Source organism: Euprymna scolopes, chromosome 37 (genome assembly GCF_053919585.1).
Source record: "Euprymna scolopes isolate OS-2025 chromosome 37, ASM5391958v1, whole genome shotgun sequence".
Classification (NCBI taxonomy): domain Eukaryota; kingdom Metazoa; phylum Mollusca; class Cephalopoda; order Sepiida; family Sepiolidae; genus Euprymna; species Euprymna scolopes.
Window position 1 is genome coordinate 19,832,846 of NC_136518.1, and position 15,952 is coordinate 19,848,797.

Consider the following 15,952-nt stretch of genomic DNA (forward strand, 5'->3'; position numbering starts at 1 on the left):
TGTGTACAAAAAGGATCGGAACCATGTTGCTACTAAACTTAAAATGAAAATTAGTAGTGCCTATAAGATAGAAAGTCAATGACAGGCGGCTGTTGTTATAACGCAAATTAATTTCCGAAGGTTATCGAAAGAAATGTACTTTACTGGAAATCTGAGATGGGCATTTTTGTCACCCAGACTCAAGGACATACCATTAGTTGTTGTCGCTGTGTAATTGCCGATGATGCCCTGTGTGAGAACTCCAAGCGAGTACAAATAAGAAGTAGAAGATAAAGACAAAGGTGAACACAGATATAAGAAAACTTATAGTAATGTTTAAAAATATATAAAATCATATAGTAATGTTAGAAAAAGAAAACATATAGTAGCAGTGAAGACAAAATAGAGAACGCATTTAGTAATATTAAAAAGAATGCGAAAGAGGAGTCAAATAAGCAGGAGAATATGAAATATACGGCATAATTACGTTGACACACCGGTTTCCATCAGATCACCGAAGTTAAGCAACGTTGAGCCTGGTCATTACTAAATTGGGTGACCAATTTTGAAAGTCCAGGTGCTGTATGTAGGAGGACGTCGACACCTCCCTGCAAAACGTTGCAAAAACCTAGCATCGTCATCTCCCCTAATGGGAATATACATGCGACTGGGGACCGCTTGTGAATTTGATACTCCCATGAAACTTCCTCCTTCGAAGGAAGCCGGTTAAAGCCTGAATAGGGTTGGTGCTGACTGCACGATGAGAATATGAAAAAAACATAGCAGAAAACGTAGAAGAAATAGAAGACGGAAAATAAAGTAGGTCAATAGAAAAAGAATAAGAAATAGGCTTAACCGAAAAGAGAAATATTAAAGAAAATGTAAAAATACTGATAAGTCGGGGAAGGTAGAGCTTTCTAAAAGAAAAGAAATATGAATAGGGAAGGAAAAATACAACAAAGATAAAGGAGATGAAAGTAAAGAAGAAAGAAATTACACGAAAAACAAAAAACAAATGAAGACTAAGAAGAAAACATAACATATGTAAAAGAGATTTAATAAGATTAAATGAGAATGAAGAAAACTACAACGACAAAGTAAAAGAAAAAAAAACGTTAGAGAAAATGTGATGATCAGGAATACAGTAACACTAAAATGAATACAAAATCAATTTCCAGTTCTAATGAGAGATCTCTATTTTATAGAGACCAGATTTATGGTGTCCAGTATAGAAAAGTCAGAAATACTCGTCTCGCTATAATCACTGTCAATTAATTTCCCTTTGTTCATTTGTTTACTTAAAACTAAACTGATCTTTAATGGCACGACTTTCTTTCTTAGAACTACCAGTCTGTTTAAGAAATGTCGCTGTGCTGCTTCGTCACTGACTACAACATAATTGTTTTCAGTTTCTATGTCAGCAAATCAAAAAATTCGGCGATTCGTAGATAATCAAATTCTGACCAATTTCCATCATAGTTTCCAATAATCAAGATGTTGTATCGCCTTTCATTTGCCATGTATCAGGTTGGAAAGAAAGTAATGGTGTTTTGTTACTTCATCAATTTCCAGCCCCAGAGACTTCTTGAATTTTTTTTAATAAATTGACGTCTTAAATCTTTTGTCTCGCCTTTCAGCCGTAGTAACTAGTGGGTACATATTAACTATAACTATCTCAGCCGTCATAAAATGGAAATCCGCATCTGAGGTATTGCATGTTTTATAATTTCAAAAAAGGAAACTCAGCTAAAGAGGCTACAACGAATATTGAAACTGCCCATGAGATGGCTGTTCTGAATGATTGAAAAGTCATCGGGATTTTGCAACATTTTCCTCTGGATACTTTAAGCTGTCAGATCGGTAACGCTCAGGAAGGTCAGTCAATTGATGAAGACGCTATTCAAGACGCCGTGGAAGCTAATCCAAAGTTAAACAGCAGATAATTAACCTAACGAATCAATACATGCAATACCACAATCATTTCATGTCTTCACAAATTAAGAAAAATAGCAAAACGTCGACACTGAATTCCTCGCGTTTTGACCGACCCTCAATAAAATCAATGATCGACTGTTTGCAGGAATCGTCGAGAACAATTTTTGCAAAAAATTGTGACCGGAGACGAAAAATGTGTTTTTACAAGAATACTCAACACAACAGAAAATGGAAAGAATAAAATCCATGCGGGGACATAAGAGGATTGGTTCATTGTGAGTTACCAAAGCTTAACCGAACAATCACAGCAGTAAAATATTGATCAGGCTGAATGATCTAAGAAATACTTTATAAAAAAGGGCAATCATTACTCAGTATGAAGGGTGGAGTTCTTCAGCATGATAACGCAAGCTATCACACAGTCACATAGGAAAATGGTATGAGTTTCAATTAGAAATGTTGCCTTATTCGTTTTAGTAAAAAAACTATTGTTCTACAATCTACGCCGGTCGTTGCAGAATCTCTTAAGCAATAAAGCTAATGAAAATAACAATCAACTAAAAATCATTTCAATTTCTTTTTCTCACAAACTCAACAATATTTAAAAAAAAAACAATATTAAAAAGAATTAATGATATTTAAGAAAAAACGATATTTAAAAAAATGAACGATATTTAAAAAAATTACCTATATTTAAACAAATAAACAATATTTAACAAAATTAAAGATATTTAAAAAATTAACGATATTAAAAAAACGTTTACGATATTTTTTTTAAAATTACGATATTAAAAAAAATACGATATTTGAAAACGTTAGCATTGTTTTGTATTATTAAAAAAATAAACGATATTTAACAGAATTAACGTTTTTTAAATATCGTTAATTCTGTTAAATATCGTTTACCGATATTAAAAAAGTAACGACATTAAAAAAGTAAACAATATTTAAAAAAATAAACGATATTTAACAGAAGTATCATATTTAAAAAGAATTAACGATATTTAAAAAAAATTAACGATATTTAAAATAAATTAAGGACATTTAAAAGATATCAACGATATTTAAAAAATATCAACGATATTTAAAAAAATAACAATATTTGTAAAAAGACTAACAATATATAAAAAATACGATATTTAAAAAAATCAACGTTAGTAAAAAAAAAAATCAACGATTAAAAAAAAAAAATCCACGATATTAAAAAAGCAACGATGTTAAAAAAAAAATTAACGATATTTAAAAAAATAATCAACGATATTTAAAAAAATTAACAATATAAAAAAATAAGCAATAGTTAAAAAAAGGATCAAGACGCAACATAATCTTTGAAGAGAAATTGAAAGTGAGGATATTATTGTATAGATTTAAATGCCGTAATGTGAATATTCGGATGAAATTAATGTGTTGGACAAAATGTCATTACTTTCCTTTTAACCTGATTTAATCAGTTATACTCAAGTGGCCTTTTGGCCTTGGTAAATTTTGATTCGTTAGTAAAAAGATAAACAAAAATAAAATAAAACAAGATGATTTTGGCAGCCGACAACTTTGAAACAAGCATTAACTAAAAGTAAAAAAAAAGAACAAATGAAGCAGAAATAGACGTAGAAGAGAAAGATCGATGATGAATACGATGATGACGATTCATTTCAATGATAACAGCCTGTGAAGCTGGAGACGATAATGTATCTAAAAAACTTGTTTTGTATTATTTTAGTTATCTTTGCCAAAAGACGAGATCGGCATTTTAAACATTATCAATCAAATTGAAAAAAAAAGTTAAAACGTAGTGGAAATTCAATAACAACAAAAAATGTCGGAATTCAAAAATCAAGGAACCTTTTTAACTTCTGTCTCTACCCTTTATCCGACCAACGAATATCTTTTTTAACGAAATTAAAGTCGGAAATGAGCAATATGTTTAGATTTTTATTTATCGATTCGACGAAAGCGACATGGGATGACAAGGAAATCATAAAATTAAAGAATGCCATTCTTTGTCATTTCCTTTATAATAAAAAAATATATATATAAAAGGGAATTGAAAAAGAATTTTTAAAAATAAAAAAAATTAATTAGTTCTCAATTTGTTTATTTGCTGTCGTTAAAATATCTCGAAAACTGTATCCGTTTCCGAGTGAAAAAAAAAGATAAAATAAAATAATTACATTTATTACATTATTTCCCTATCCGAACATTCCTTTTCTAAACACATTAGTGATTCTGGGACTCGAAAACGTATTGTGCTCACAGGGAAATAAATTAGCAAAGATTTATACTAATTGAAGTACTGATATTTCTTATAAAAAAACCTGCTGCTTGATGATTTATTGCCATGAAAGAATAATGAAAATCAATGAGTGTATGCCTCTTTTCTTTTGTCTTATTTACACTCTCCCTATATATATATATATATATATATATATATATATATATATATATATATATATATATATAATTATAAACCTCAAATGACTTTGTAACGGGTGTTCTAACCCAATATCCGGTTTACGACTTCCAGTTGCGTATGCGTACATAAACAAAATAATCAACGCAACAATAAAACGTATTGTTCGTAAAGTTCTGACCATTTTCTTAGGAATGCAGGGGGGCTACACAAAATACCCATGCTTTTTGTGCTTGTGGGACAGCCGTGCAGATTCCGTACATTACCGACAAAGGGAATGGGCACAACGGACGGAATTTGTTCCTGGCCGCCATAACGTCAAAACACTACCACTTGTACCACCAGAGAAGGTGCTTCTGCCTCCCCTTCACATAAAGCTGGGGTTGATGAAAAATTTTGTGAAATCACTTGCGAAAGATGGAGAAGGGTTTAAATACCTTTCCAATAAATTCCCTCTTGTCAGTGATGCTAAAGTACAAGCTGGCATATTTGTTGGACCACAGATTCGTGAACTTATGTCTGATACCGGATTTAATGAAGCACTGACACCTCGTGAAAGAAGAGCTTGGGAATGTTTCAAGTTAGTTGTGACAGGGTTTTTAGGAAACAGAAAATCTGATGACTACAAGGAACGGGTTGAGAATATGCTTCAAGCATACGAGACTGCTGGCACACGCATGAGCATACATTTCCTGCACAGTCACCTTGACTACTTTCCTGCTAATTTGGGTGAATACAGTGAGGAACAGGGAGAGAGGTTCCATCAGGATATATCCGATATGGAGCGCCGCTATCAAGGCAATTGGAGTGTGACCATGATGGCTGATTTCTGCTGGTCTCTTCAAAGAAGCTGGACAACATCTCCTGCAAGGCCAGCACACAAGAGAATGTCGCGAAAGCGTGCATTTCAAGGGGAATAGCTGCTTTCTAACTTCAAATTGGATGCATTCTTTACAATGAATCTGATAAATATTGTGCCAACTGTTACAAAAAAATGAGAACCTCCTTAAAAAAATGGGTATGCTTTATGCGTTTACTGTGCGAAACTGCAATGAAAAATGTTAATAACATTTCTGTTGCAAATTTTTTTTCCAAATGCAGCCCAGTGTTATGTATGCATGTATTATAATTAAGCCATACAGAACCTTCTACGATGCATCTCCGTTGGCAAAAAGATTAGCCATTAAACTTTAATGATTCCCTACGGGGATGAAACGTGCATGTTTTCTTGGGTGCTGGTTTCAACGTGTCGACGAAGTGTCCCGCCTTACTTTTTGATAGTGGGTGGTACAAGGTATTCGTTGTATGATAAAATTGTCTCTCCGAATTTCTTGGAGTCCACGGACGTAAATTTTGACCCATTGTAACTTATTAAGCGGTTGGCAACTCAAACTAAGTCCATCTAAGTTTCTGTCGAACTAATTGTCAAAATTTTCGACGTCAGGTTCGCGATATTTCACCACGGTTGTATTAACTCTCAATGTTTTATAATGGCTAGAAGAATATACTATGAGTGAATAGGTAAATGACCATAACAATTATCTAGAGCCATACATACATTAACACTTCTCTACAGCGATGCTTGACAGAATAAGAACCATCTACAACCAGGCATTGAATAAAGGTATCACTTCAAGAATATGTGCATATCTACATCACGGCATAAACATTCACTAAATCGACTAAAATGTTTCCGGTTAGAATAAACGCACATGAATAAAGTCGTGGATTTACGAGGCCAAAATATTTTGAATAAAACATCAAATTAGAATTAAAATCTAATATTATAAATAATACAATATAAATGTTGTATTCAAAAGTATTGAGGATGTATTTTTTATGAAAACAAAACACATACTTCAGTTGAAGAAAACCATAAAAGATTTTTTATACGAGTAAAACGTGCAGAGAGTCTATAATGGAGTCATAGTTGCGAAATACACACCGGCATCTCCCCGAAAGCCGATAAAAATAAATATCAGAAAAACGCTGGTGTTATTTCAGATGATTTTTCTCATCCGAGATGAGTTGCACAGCCAAGGCTATAAAGTTGTGTATAACCTACTTGTAAAATAGCAGGCGGATAAAGGTCATATTGATTTACATCGTTCCTATCCGTCTTAATGAAATCAATAAATGTGATGTACAGGTTCCTGTTGAACTCGACTGCGGCACGTCGAGGGGATATGTTTACTTTTGTTTAAAAACTGAATTCGAAATCTAGTGGCGCAGTGAGAAAAAGATGTAGACTGACGAACCACTCCACATCCTGTGTTATCATCGAAGGGATATGGCGAGGTTCATTTCCAATATCTTTATTTTCATCTAAGGCAGTGGTTCTCAACTTTTTTTTACTCATGGACCCCTTTTCCTTCTTTTTATCTTGGTGGACCTCTTCATAACTTCTATTTTTTCACTAATATAAATTTTGAGGTTTTAATAATAAAAGAAATATTATATAGTAAAGCTTTATTTTTAAATGAAAACTAATTTAATGCAAATAAAGTATTCTACAACAACTATAATAATTATGATAATAATGATAATAAGTAATAATAATCATTCTGTGGACCCCCATAAATATTCCATGGACCTCTAGGGCCCCTGTGGACCCCGGTTAAGAACACCTGATCTAAGGTGCTCAACCAAGCTTATATCTATGCCCCGTCTCTCCTGTAGAATATTCGTAGAAAACACTCGGTCAGCAACAACAACTAACACCACTCCTCCTTATATTGTATCTCTGCCTAAAACGTAGTAAATTCCGTGAGCCAAGTTAGTTTCCTAGAACCAACCTTCGGTGGAACACAAATATAGAGAGCTAAGTCACGGCTGTTTTCAAGTGTAATGTAAACATTTTCGTGTTCAGCCTCCACTTAAATAAACACACATACTGCTATTATTTAAACTAATGACGAGGCAATTAAATAGGAAATACCGGCTGGGCATCATTTGGGAACTCCTGAAACGATCGTAAAATACATACATATGGTTTTGAGACTATACTTATATGTAAAATATGTGTAAATGAGGTGTATGTACGGGAAGACTGGAACCAAAGACAGAGATAAGCGGAGAGATACTTATATGTAACACAATACTAATGTATAGTTTTGACAGTACACTTATGTACAGAATTCACTCCTAAACTAATTGCTTAACCATGTTGTACGTTAGAACACACCTACTAAATGTAAGCATCCATATTGTTTGGCATATTTCTTTTTATTTCGTTACTTGCTAAACGAAGCGAAAAAAAGGAATTATTATACATTTATATCAGTTGTAAATTAAAAAAAAAATAATGGCTATAAATAAATAAATTAATTTATGAATGATTAGTTTTTGAGTATTTTTACATGCGTTCAAACGTTTGAAAATGTGTTAACTTTATACCGATAGTTATTTATATTTATAAGGCAAAATTCCCTGGATTTATATTTCACCGTAAATACCCATTAGTTAGCAATAAGAACTATCTAATTTATAAGGACCAAATTTGTATTAGGATTCTACACCTAAAATTTGAAATTTTCGTAAGAGACATTGAAGTGAGGTCTAAGTAATTAAATCCCGTTCTATTACTAGTATTCTGTTTATATATATATATATATATATATATATATATATATATATATATATATATATATATATATATATATATATATATATATATAAATGATTTTACGGTGCCTATGATTTAATTCGTTTGGAATGAATATACACTCGATAAAAACGATTTAACATGGAAAACAATAAAACTGAATAACGAAAACAAAACAAAAACACATACAGACAAGGAAGAAAAAAAACATCAAAACATGTTTGCGAGAAAAACAAGAGCAAGTATTTCTACAAACCAGACATTTAAATAAATATAAGTCAAAAGAAAAAAAAACGAAAAATCTAATGGATAATAATTTAAATATATATGTTTAATCGTAATGCCGCCGTAAGAAATTTGCATAAAAAATGTTGTTCGTTCTCCAAGGAAGTTTAATTTGTGTCTTCTTTTTGTTTATTGAATAAATAAATCAGGATCTATTACCAAAAAATATCCACATTTTCAAATCTCTCTCTCTCTCTCTCTCTCTCTCTCTCTCTCTCTCTCCTTCTGCCCTTCTCGCCCTATATATATATATATATATATATATATATATATATATATATATATTTAATATATATTATTTGGAGTTTTATATATGCAGATGAAAAGCATGCAATAAGTAATGCCCCTAACCCACTTGCAGTCGTCTGATCTAGCTGATATTTTGCATGTGCAATGATTTATATCTCTGCAGGGTTACGTGGCAAATTACAGCTCTGAACTAATTGTGTTTTCTGTTTTACAGGTGTTTGAACTGAGTCAGGTGTAAAATGGAGCCTGTTGAATGTTGAGCACTGGTCCGGTTTTTGTATTTGAAAGGACGCACCCTACAGGAGACTTTTGATGAAATGAAAGAAACTTATGGTGATAATGCCCCATCATCTGACCTTGCAAAACGCTGGCATCGTGAATTCAAACATGGCGGAACGGCTCTGAAAATAGCTTCCATACATGGTCGCCCTCCTTCTGCCATTGATGAGGCATCTGTCCGTCAAGTTGAAGTTGTAATTTTGGAAGATCGGCCCATTACTCTTCGCCAAATAGCCCAAGATGTCAAGATTAGTACAGCTCTGTGGAAACTATCATTCATGGCCATTTGCATATGCATAAGGTGTCTGCCAGATGGATTCCCAGGTTGCTCACACCATTTCAGAAGCGGGAACACGTCGCGTGCTCGAGGATGAATTTGGAGATGGATTAAGAAGATGAGTCAAAGTTTTTCAAAAGACTGATTACGTAGGATGAGACCTGGGCCCATCACTATGATCAAGAGACCAAAACCCAATCAATGCAGTGGAAGCACTTGGACTCACCACCTCCAAAGAAGGTAAAGGTGCACCCCTCCGCTGGCAAGGTCATGCTCACAGTCTTCTGCGACCAGGATGGAGTAGTGATGAGAGATGTCCTGGCAAATGGTACCACAATTACAGGAGCCTATTATGCTTCATATTTGAGGAAATTAAGGGAAACTATCCAAATACAGAGGCGGGGAAACATCAGCCTCCTGCAGGATAACGATCCGGTCCACAACTCGTGTGTCGCCAGATCAGAAGCACGGACGTATGGTTATGAAATCCATCCCCATCCTTCCTACTATCCTGACCATGGACCCTCTGAATTTTACCTCTTCCCAGCCATGAAGTTGATTTTGAAAGGAAGGTGACTCCCAGATGATTCAGCATTGATTTCTGACGTCACGTCGTTGCTTGGAGGACTGACCTAGGGTGTTCTAAAAAAACGGTCTCCAGAGCTGCATCAAACGATGGGAGAAATGCATAACTCTAGTTGGTTCCTATGTAGAGAAACACTAATAACTGTGCCAAGTTTCCTTGCTCTACTTCTATGGGAAGTAGGCAAGGGCCATTACTTATTGCACGCCCCTCGTGTATATATATATATATATATATATATATATATATATATATATATACAGATAGCGAGAGAGAGAGGAGAAAGCGAGAGAAGAATGCGAGAGAGAGGAAAGAGCGATTATAGGCATCAATTTTTCCGATTCCCATACCCCTAAATCTTCCGATTTTTTCCGATTACCAATTCCGGTTCATTGCCCCAACACTAATATATATATATATATATATATATATATATATATATATATATATATATATATATATATTGAAAAAGTACTACTTATGGTCCCATGTATACATAAGCATACACACATATCTATATATATATATATATATATATATATATATATATATATGTGTATATGTATTTCTAAGTACATAATTATATCTTTATTAAAATAAATAAGTTCATATCCATAGACATATGTTTCGTGTTGGCACGCATTTGTCAGTAGAGAAGTAAAACCAATTCAACGATTCACACTTAGGTTAACAATATTATGAAACCTGATTTGCTTCAACTAAACCGTAATAAGGATCACGCGTTCTAATTCGAACAATATATTATTTAATTGATTTTTAAACACAAGTAATGGGATTTATGAATTTCCTATATTTTTAAGGGAGAGAACTTAGCAATGGGAAACTATTTTTATAATTACATTATATTTTACAAAAAACTTAAATTTACAAGGTTTTATACTTATTTGAAAGTAGTAGTGTTTATCCATCGGATCTGATGATGAGTTTTGCATTCTTCATCTCATCTATGAAGATAGAAGTGGCTCAGAAGCCCCAGAGAAGATGCACATAGTTTTAAACAGTGGTGACACCAAAAGTCAGTTTTTGTGATTACTGATGAGGCTTCTCTGCGGTGAATCTCTCTGGCAGAAGTGAGTTTTTAGTATTGAGCCTCTTTAAAGTTGGCAGCAACTTTTTGAAAAGTCTCGCCATTTTCGTCTATACATGGCATAACCCTTCATGTATTTCGGTTTGATGTGGCACCAATGGAGATTAACTGCCTCTTATATAACAGTTTTGTCGACCTTGTTTTCTTTTACCGGCTTGAAGTTCCCCATACATAAGGTGCCTCGCCACCGACACTCCTTCATTCGAATCACATGCCCAACCCATTGAAGTTGGGCCTAGATGATGGTGGCTTCTATGCTGGTAGAATTTGCTTCCTTGAGAACCTTCAGATTAGTGGTGCGGGCTTGCCACCTGATTCCCAGGATGGAGCGGAGAGCTTGCACTTTGAAGAGCCCCAGTGTCTTGACATGCCTGCCATAGAGTATCTACGTAAAGTAACTAAATAGGAGGGGGAAGTACAAGAGCATTGTAGACGTTCTTGGAAAATAATAATAATATATTCATAGGTATATATTTGCTTCAAGTTATCTTATCACTCGTAATTAGAGATAAGTTAACCGTGCCACCGATCTGAGAATTCGAACCGAATTCTGGATCTGAGTACTATGCATCCGGACTGTTAAGCCTGGTGGAGGTTCAATATTTGGTGTTGGGCATAATTAGTGCCAATGTTTCAGGGTCCATAGTTCGCTTGCAAGGTCAAAATTAAATCGACTAAGTACATTAATATGTTCACTGAGCATTTCTACCCTATTTTGACGATAATCTCATTAAATGCAGGATAATACACCCATTCACACAGTTTGTAATGTCAAGAGGTTTCTTGGAGTCAGTGTTTGGATCGGCCTGCCCAATCTCTAGATTTCAATTCTATCGAAAACGTATGGCATTACATCAAGCAACAGGTACGCATTGATCAACTTTAAAATTTGGATGAAATTTGGACAAAAATTGAAGAGTAGTAGAGTGTCTTTCACTGAAGTATTACTGCAGACTATTTCGAAGAATGCTCAAAAAATTGCAGCCTGTCAAATTACAGAAAGCCTATGCTACTAAATTTCAAGTTACTGGGTATGACCTTAAATTATATCCGATGGTGAGACCCCAGCTTGAGGGCTTTGGGGAGTGTGGAGCCACCCTTAATTGCCATTGCTCCCAGGTCCACTGCGACCCGGAGTGATAGTACCTGTAAGGATCCGAACTAGGGCTTTAATAGAAACCGACTTTAAAGAAAAAAATATATTTTATATAAAATAAATTCTTCAAAATGACTGGATTTGACATTAAATAACATGAAAAGGGTTGATATGTCGTAAAACAGAAATAACCAACTAACCAACCAACCAACCTAAATTCCAACTGGTTCATTGTGTTCCTGCTGTATTTGTGTTGCATTAATGTACTAAATTACATTTAAACAACAATTTTCTATTGTGCGGAGTTTCTTTTTGTCTTCTGAATTGGAAGTTAATTTTTTTTAAATTGATATGAATACTAGAATACTCCAATTAAAAGTCAAATATACACAGGTCAAATTAAAATGCACACCAAATGAGGTATAGGTTGTTTAAACAGTTAGAAAATTTTGTTGAATATTCAAAGACTCACGTTTTCTTTTTCATAACCTTCGTTAATTTCCTGGATTTTTTCTATTACAGCTGTTTCGTTAGTGGGAAGGCAATTTTACGAGTTATGTGGCCATAAAAATAGTCTCCACCAACTTTTTCAGATGTATTTTTTATTAGAATTTTACAACAAAAGGTATAGTTTTAACATGCTGAACATCGTGTTCGAGTAAAAAGTCTTCCAAAGCCATGCTTGCTCACTTCCGCCATCTTTTCTTGTTATGTTAAGATAGTTTTCTGTTTTAACCCGTAGTTTCGTATTTTTATTTTTTATTTATTTTTGTTTTAATTTCCCCTTTTTCCCTATTTGTTTTTTTCCAATTATCTTATAATTTTATTTCTACGTTTACACGAGTTTATTTTAATATTCCTTTTTTTGCTTGTTGTTTAAATTCGTATTTTAACCTAATCCCTCTGGGGATGTCATTCACAGGCTATCAGTTTATTTTAACTAGGATTACCTCCCTTGCACCTGTTATCTTTCCTTATATTATACATTTAGTTTTTTACTACTTTTTTCTTTTTTCCTAATCTGCTCTAGTGCGTGAAATTAAGTATATATTTCTGTGCAAACATTCGTGTATTACGTCAAGTCGTTTGTTTATTTTTTTGTTTTGATATTAATATATGGCAATATTCTAATATGCATAGGTTGCATCTTTTCAATTTGCTCGGTTTATATTTTCCCCTTTATCAATTATTGACCATCTTAATTTATATTCAGTTTTATTTTTCTTTAATTTCTTAATCCATACTGCTAGAGTGGTTAAGTTTTTCTTTGTTTTTTTCTGTTGTTTTCGTTATTACTATTGTTTCTGTTTCTATTTTCGTGTTAGTAATTGTACTTGCCACTATTGTTATGATTCTTTCTACTGTTGTTTTCATTTTTATTGTTGTTGTTTTCGTTATTTGTTGTGTTATTTTCTTTCTCAGTTTCATTTTTAAACGATGCTAAGTGATTACGATATCTGTCCTTAAATCAATTTCCGGTGCTCCCCAGATATACTTTAGTTTCATTATTTGTTATAACTCCACATTTGTATACTACGTTTGAAGTTAAACTGCCCCCCTTGGGCATTCAGTAGGGTCCCGGTAGTTACAGTCTTTTACATTGTTAGATTAATTTTCTGTTTTATCTCTATTTTTCAAAAATGTGTTTAATTTTTTGGTATTTGAGCCAAGTATGGTATTTGTTAAGTTAGCAGACATTGAGAAGGATAGCTTAACATTGTGTTTTAATGATCTTACTTATACCCTCTCTTATATGGCATATATCTTATATTTCCTTACGGGAATTTTTTTTCAATATTTTGGTAAAATTCGCTCGGGATGTTATTTTTATGTTGTGGCTGAACGGTGGATAAAACCACGCCTGACTCTCCCTTCTCTATTTCCTTTTAACTTCTCTTTCGGTTTTATTACGGTTTAGCTTTTCATTTTCATTTTTGTGTTTATTGTAGGTTCTTTTTACATTTTTTTTTTGTGTTTAATGTATGCCTTATTTTTTCATTTGTTTTTGCTCTTTTTTCTCATTTCCTCATCGACATGTTGCAAGATATTACATTAGCAGTGTTTATTGTTCTTTCTGTTATTGTTTTGAGTTTCCTTAACAAATTTAATTTGTTCTTCCTGCCCTGATCTAGCTAAGGATTTGTTGTAATATTCCTTGTTTGTATTAAATAATTCTTCATTTTGTGATATTTTTTTATATTGTTATTGACATGCTTAGTATAAGTGTTCTTTTCATACTATTCGGACAAGTAGACTTGTGATATATGTAGACTAATGATTGGTTGGGTTTATGGTAGGGTTCATAGAAGGTGTTGTCTAGATTCAGGGTTATGTCTAAGAAGTTTACACATTTATGGTTTGGGTCTATTGTTATATCTAGGTTCAGTTAACTGAAGAATTGTTTAAATTTTGTTTAGTTTTTTTTTTTCAAATAACCTATTTGTTGAGTTCATGTAGAATTATGCATCATCACGGTATAGTCCTCCTCTTAGTTTTGGAATCTTTTTATATAGTTCATTTTGTATATAAAGGTCCGTTAACTATGCACTATACGGGGACCTCATTGTGACGTCAAAGTTGAGGTTTCTGTTCTTTCTGGTCCATTGTTTTTTTATCATATTTAATTAAAGATCTTCTTGCTAATCTTATAATGCTTAGTTCTAATTTTGTTATCTTTGTTAGTTTTCTAGCTAGAGATTTGGTGAAATAGAGGGGTAATAGGAATTTATATCAAACATATGGAATTTTCTATTTTGTCTTGGGGTAGTGTGCCGAACTATTCAATGACCTCTTCCGATAATTTCCCTAGGTTATGGCAAATTTTGTTGTTGTTTTTTTTATTTTAGGTAGGATTTCGTCTAATATTTTTTGCTAAGGTTTCCCAAATCTGAAATGCATACATACACACACACACACATATATATATATATATATATATATATATATATATATATATATATATACATATATATAGAGAGAGAGAGAAAAAGAGAGGAGGAGGAGAGAGAGAAGAAAATAGAGAAAGGGAGAGAGGGGGCAGAGAGAAATAGTAAGAATATTTCCTATTCTTGAAAATTGTTTTTAAACGCCCAATCGAATGTTTCAAATTTACTTTGTAGTGAATTCGTACGGTATAGACGTATACACTCTTGTATGTTTAAACAACTTATAAATTCTGTTGAATCAGCACAAGATGCGTTATGCATATTTGTGTAGGACGAGATTAAAATACGTGTCTATTTTAGTAGTACAATGACATTTTCATGTCAACATTCTGTAGAATATGGGGTTTTGTCTTAGTAACGCAACTGAAACACTCGTTCTTGTTTCAATTCATGGTATGTAATATATTTATAGTTAATAGAATGACTGTTTCTAAATTTTTATATGGTTCAATCGGTTAATATTTCCAAAAAGATGTTGTACGTTCGAACCTTACTCTGATCTTTTTTAATTTTACTCTGTCTTTTATCCAAAATAAACAAACATTATTTCTCTCCCTTACTTCCCCTCTCTCTCCTGCTTTAACCAAGTCTGTCAACCTATTCTACAAGTCCCAAAACTCCATAATGAAATGTCTTCAGAAAGAATACAAGACAAACCCCAGAACCCCAACTTCCAATGTAGCCCCCCCCCACTACCACGTATTTTTCTTTACCATCAGTGGTCGATGTTTCAACATTCCAGAGATTGAAGTCCTTGTTACAACAGACCAAAGTATATCTATTCTTCTTAAGCAAAACTGGCATTGGACCGACTATTTCCCTAGATGAGTATGTAATTAAAAGATATTCAAATTTATTATTTAAATCTGGCCTCCTAGATCGCGTGGGTACGGGATAGGTGCCTACATTTGAGATGGCTTTCCATGTGGCAGAGAAATCTCCAGATAAGATCCTAAATTGCCATATTTATTCTTTTGGGTTGCACTTGCTCACACTGTTTATATTTGCTCTCTCTCTCTCTCTCTCTCTCTCTCGCCCACATGAGAGTGGAGTTACTATCTTTAAGAGCATATTATGGAAAATTGATTATATCTTGTCTACTCATCCTTCTTATAAAATTCAGGTCTGTGGAGACTTTAATGTTAACAATGTGGAATGGTTAGCCCACTGCAGAAAAATAATGAGGGGAGGTTTAGACAGGA

At 33.4% G+C, this 15,952-nt stretch overlaps 1 pseudogene; it reads left to right on the forward strand.

Annotated features, from left to right (window-relative positions):
* The first annotated feature begins 449 nt into the window (after positions 1–449).
* Positions 450–568, forward strand: LOC145261451 (5S ribosomal RNA; annotated as a pseudogene).
* Positions 569–15,952: the final 15,384 nt, after the last annotated feature.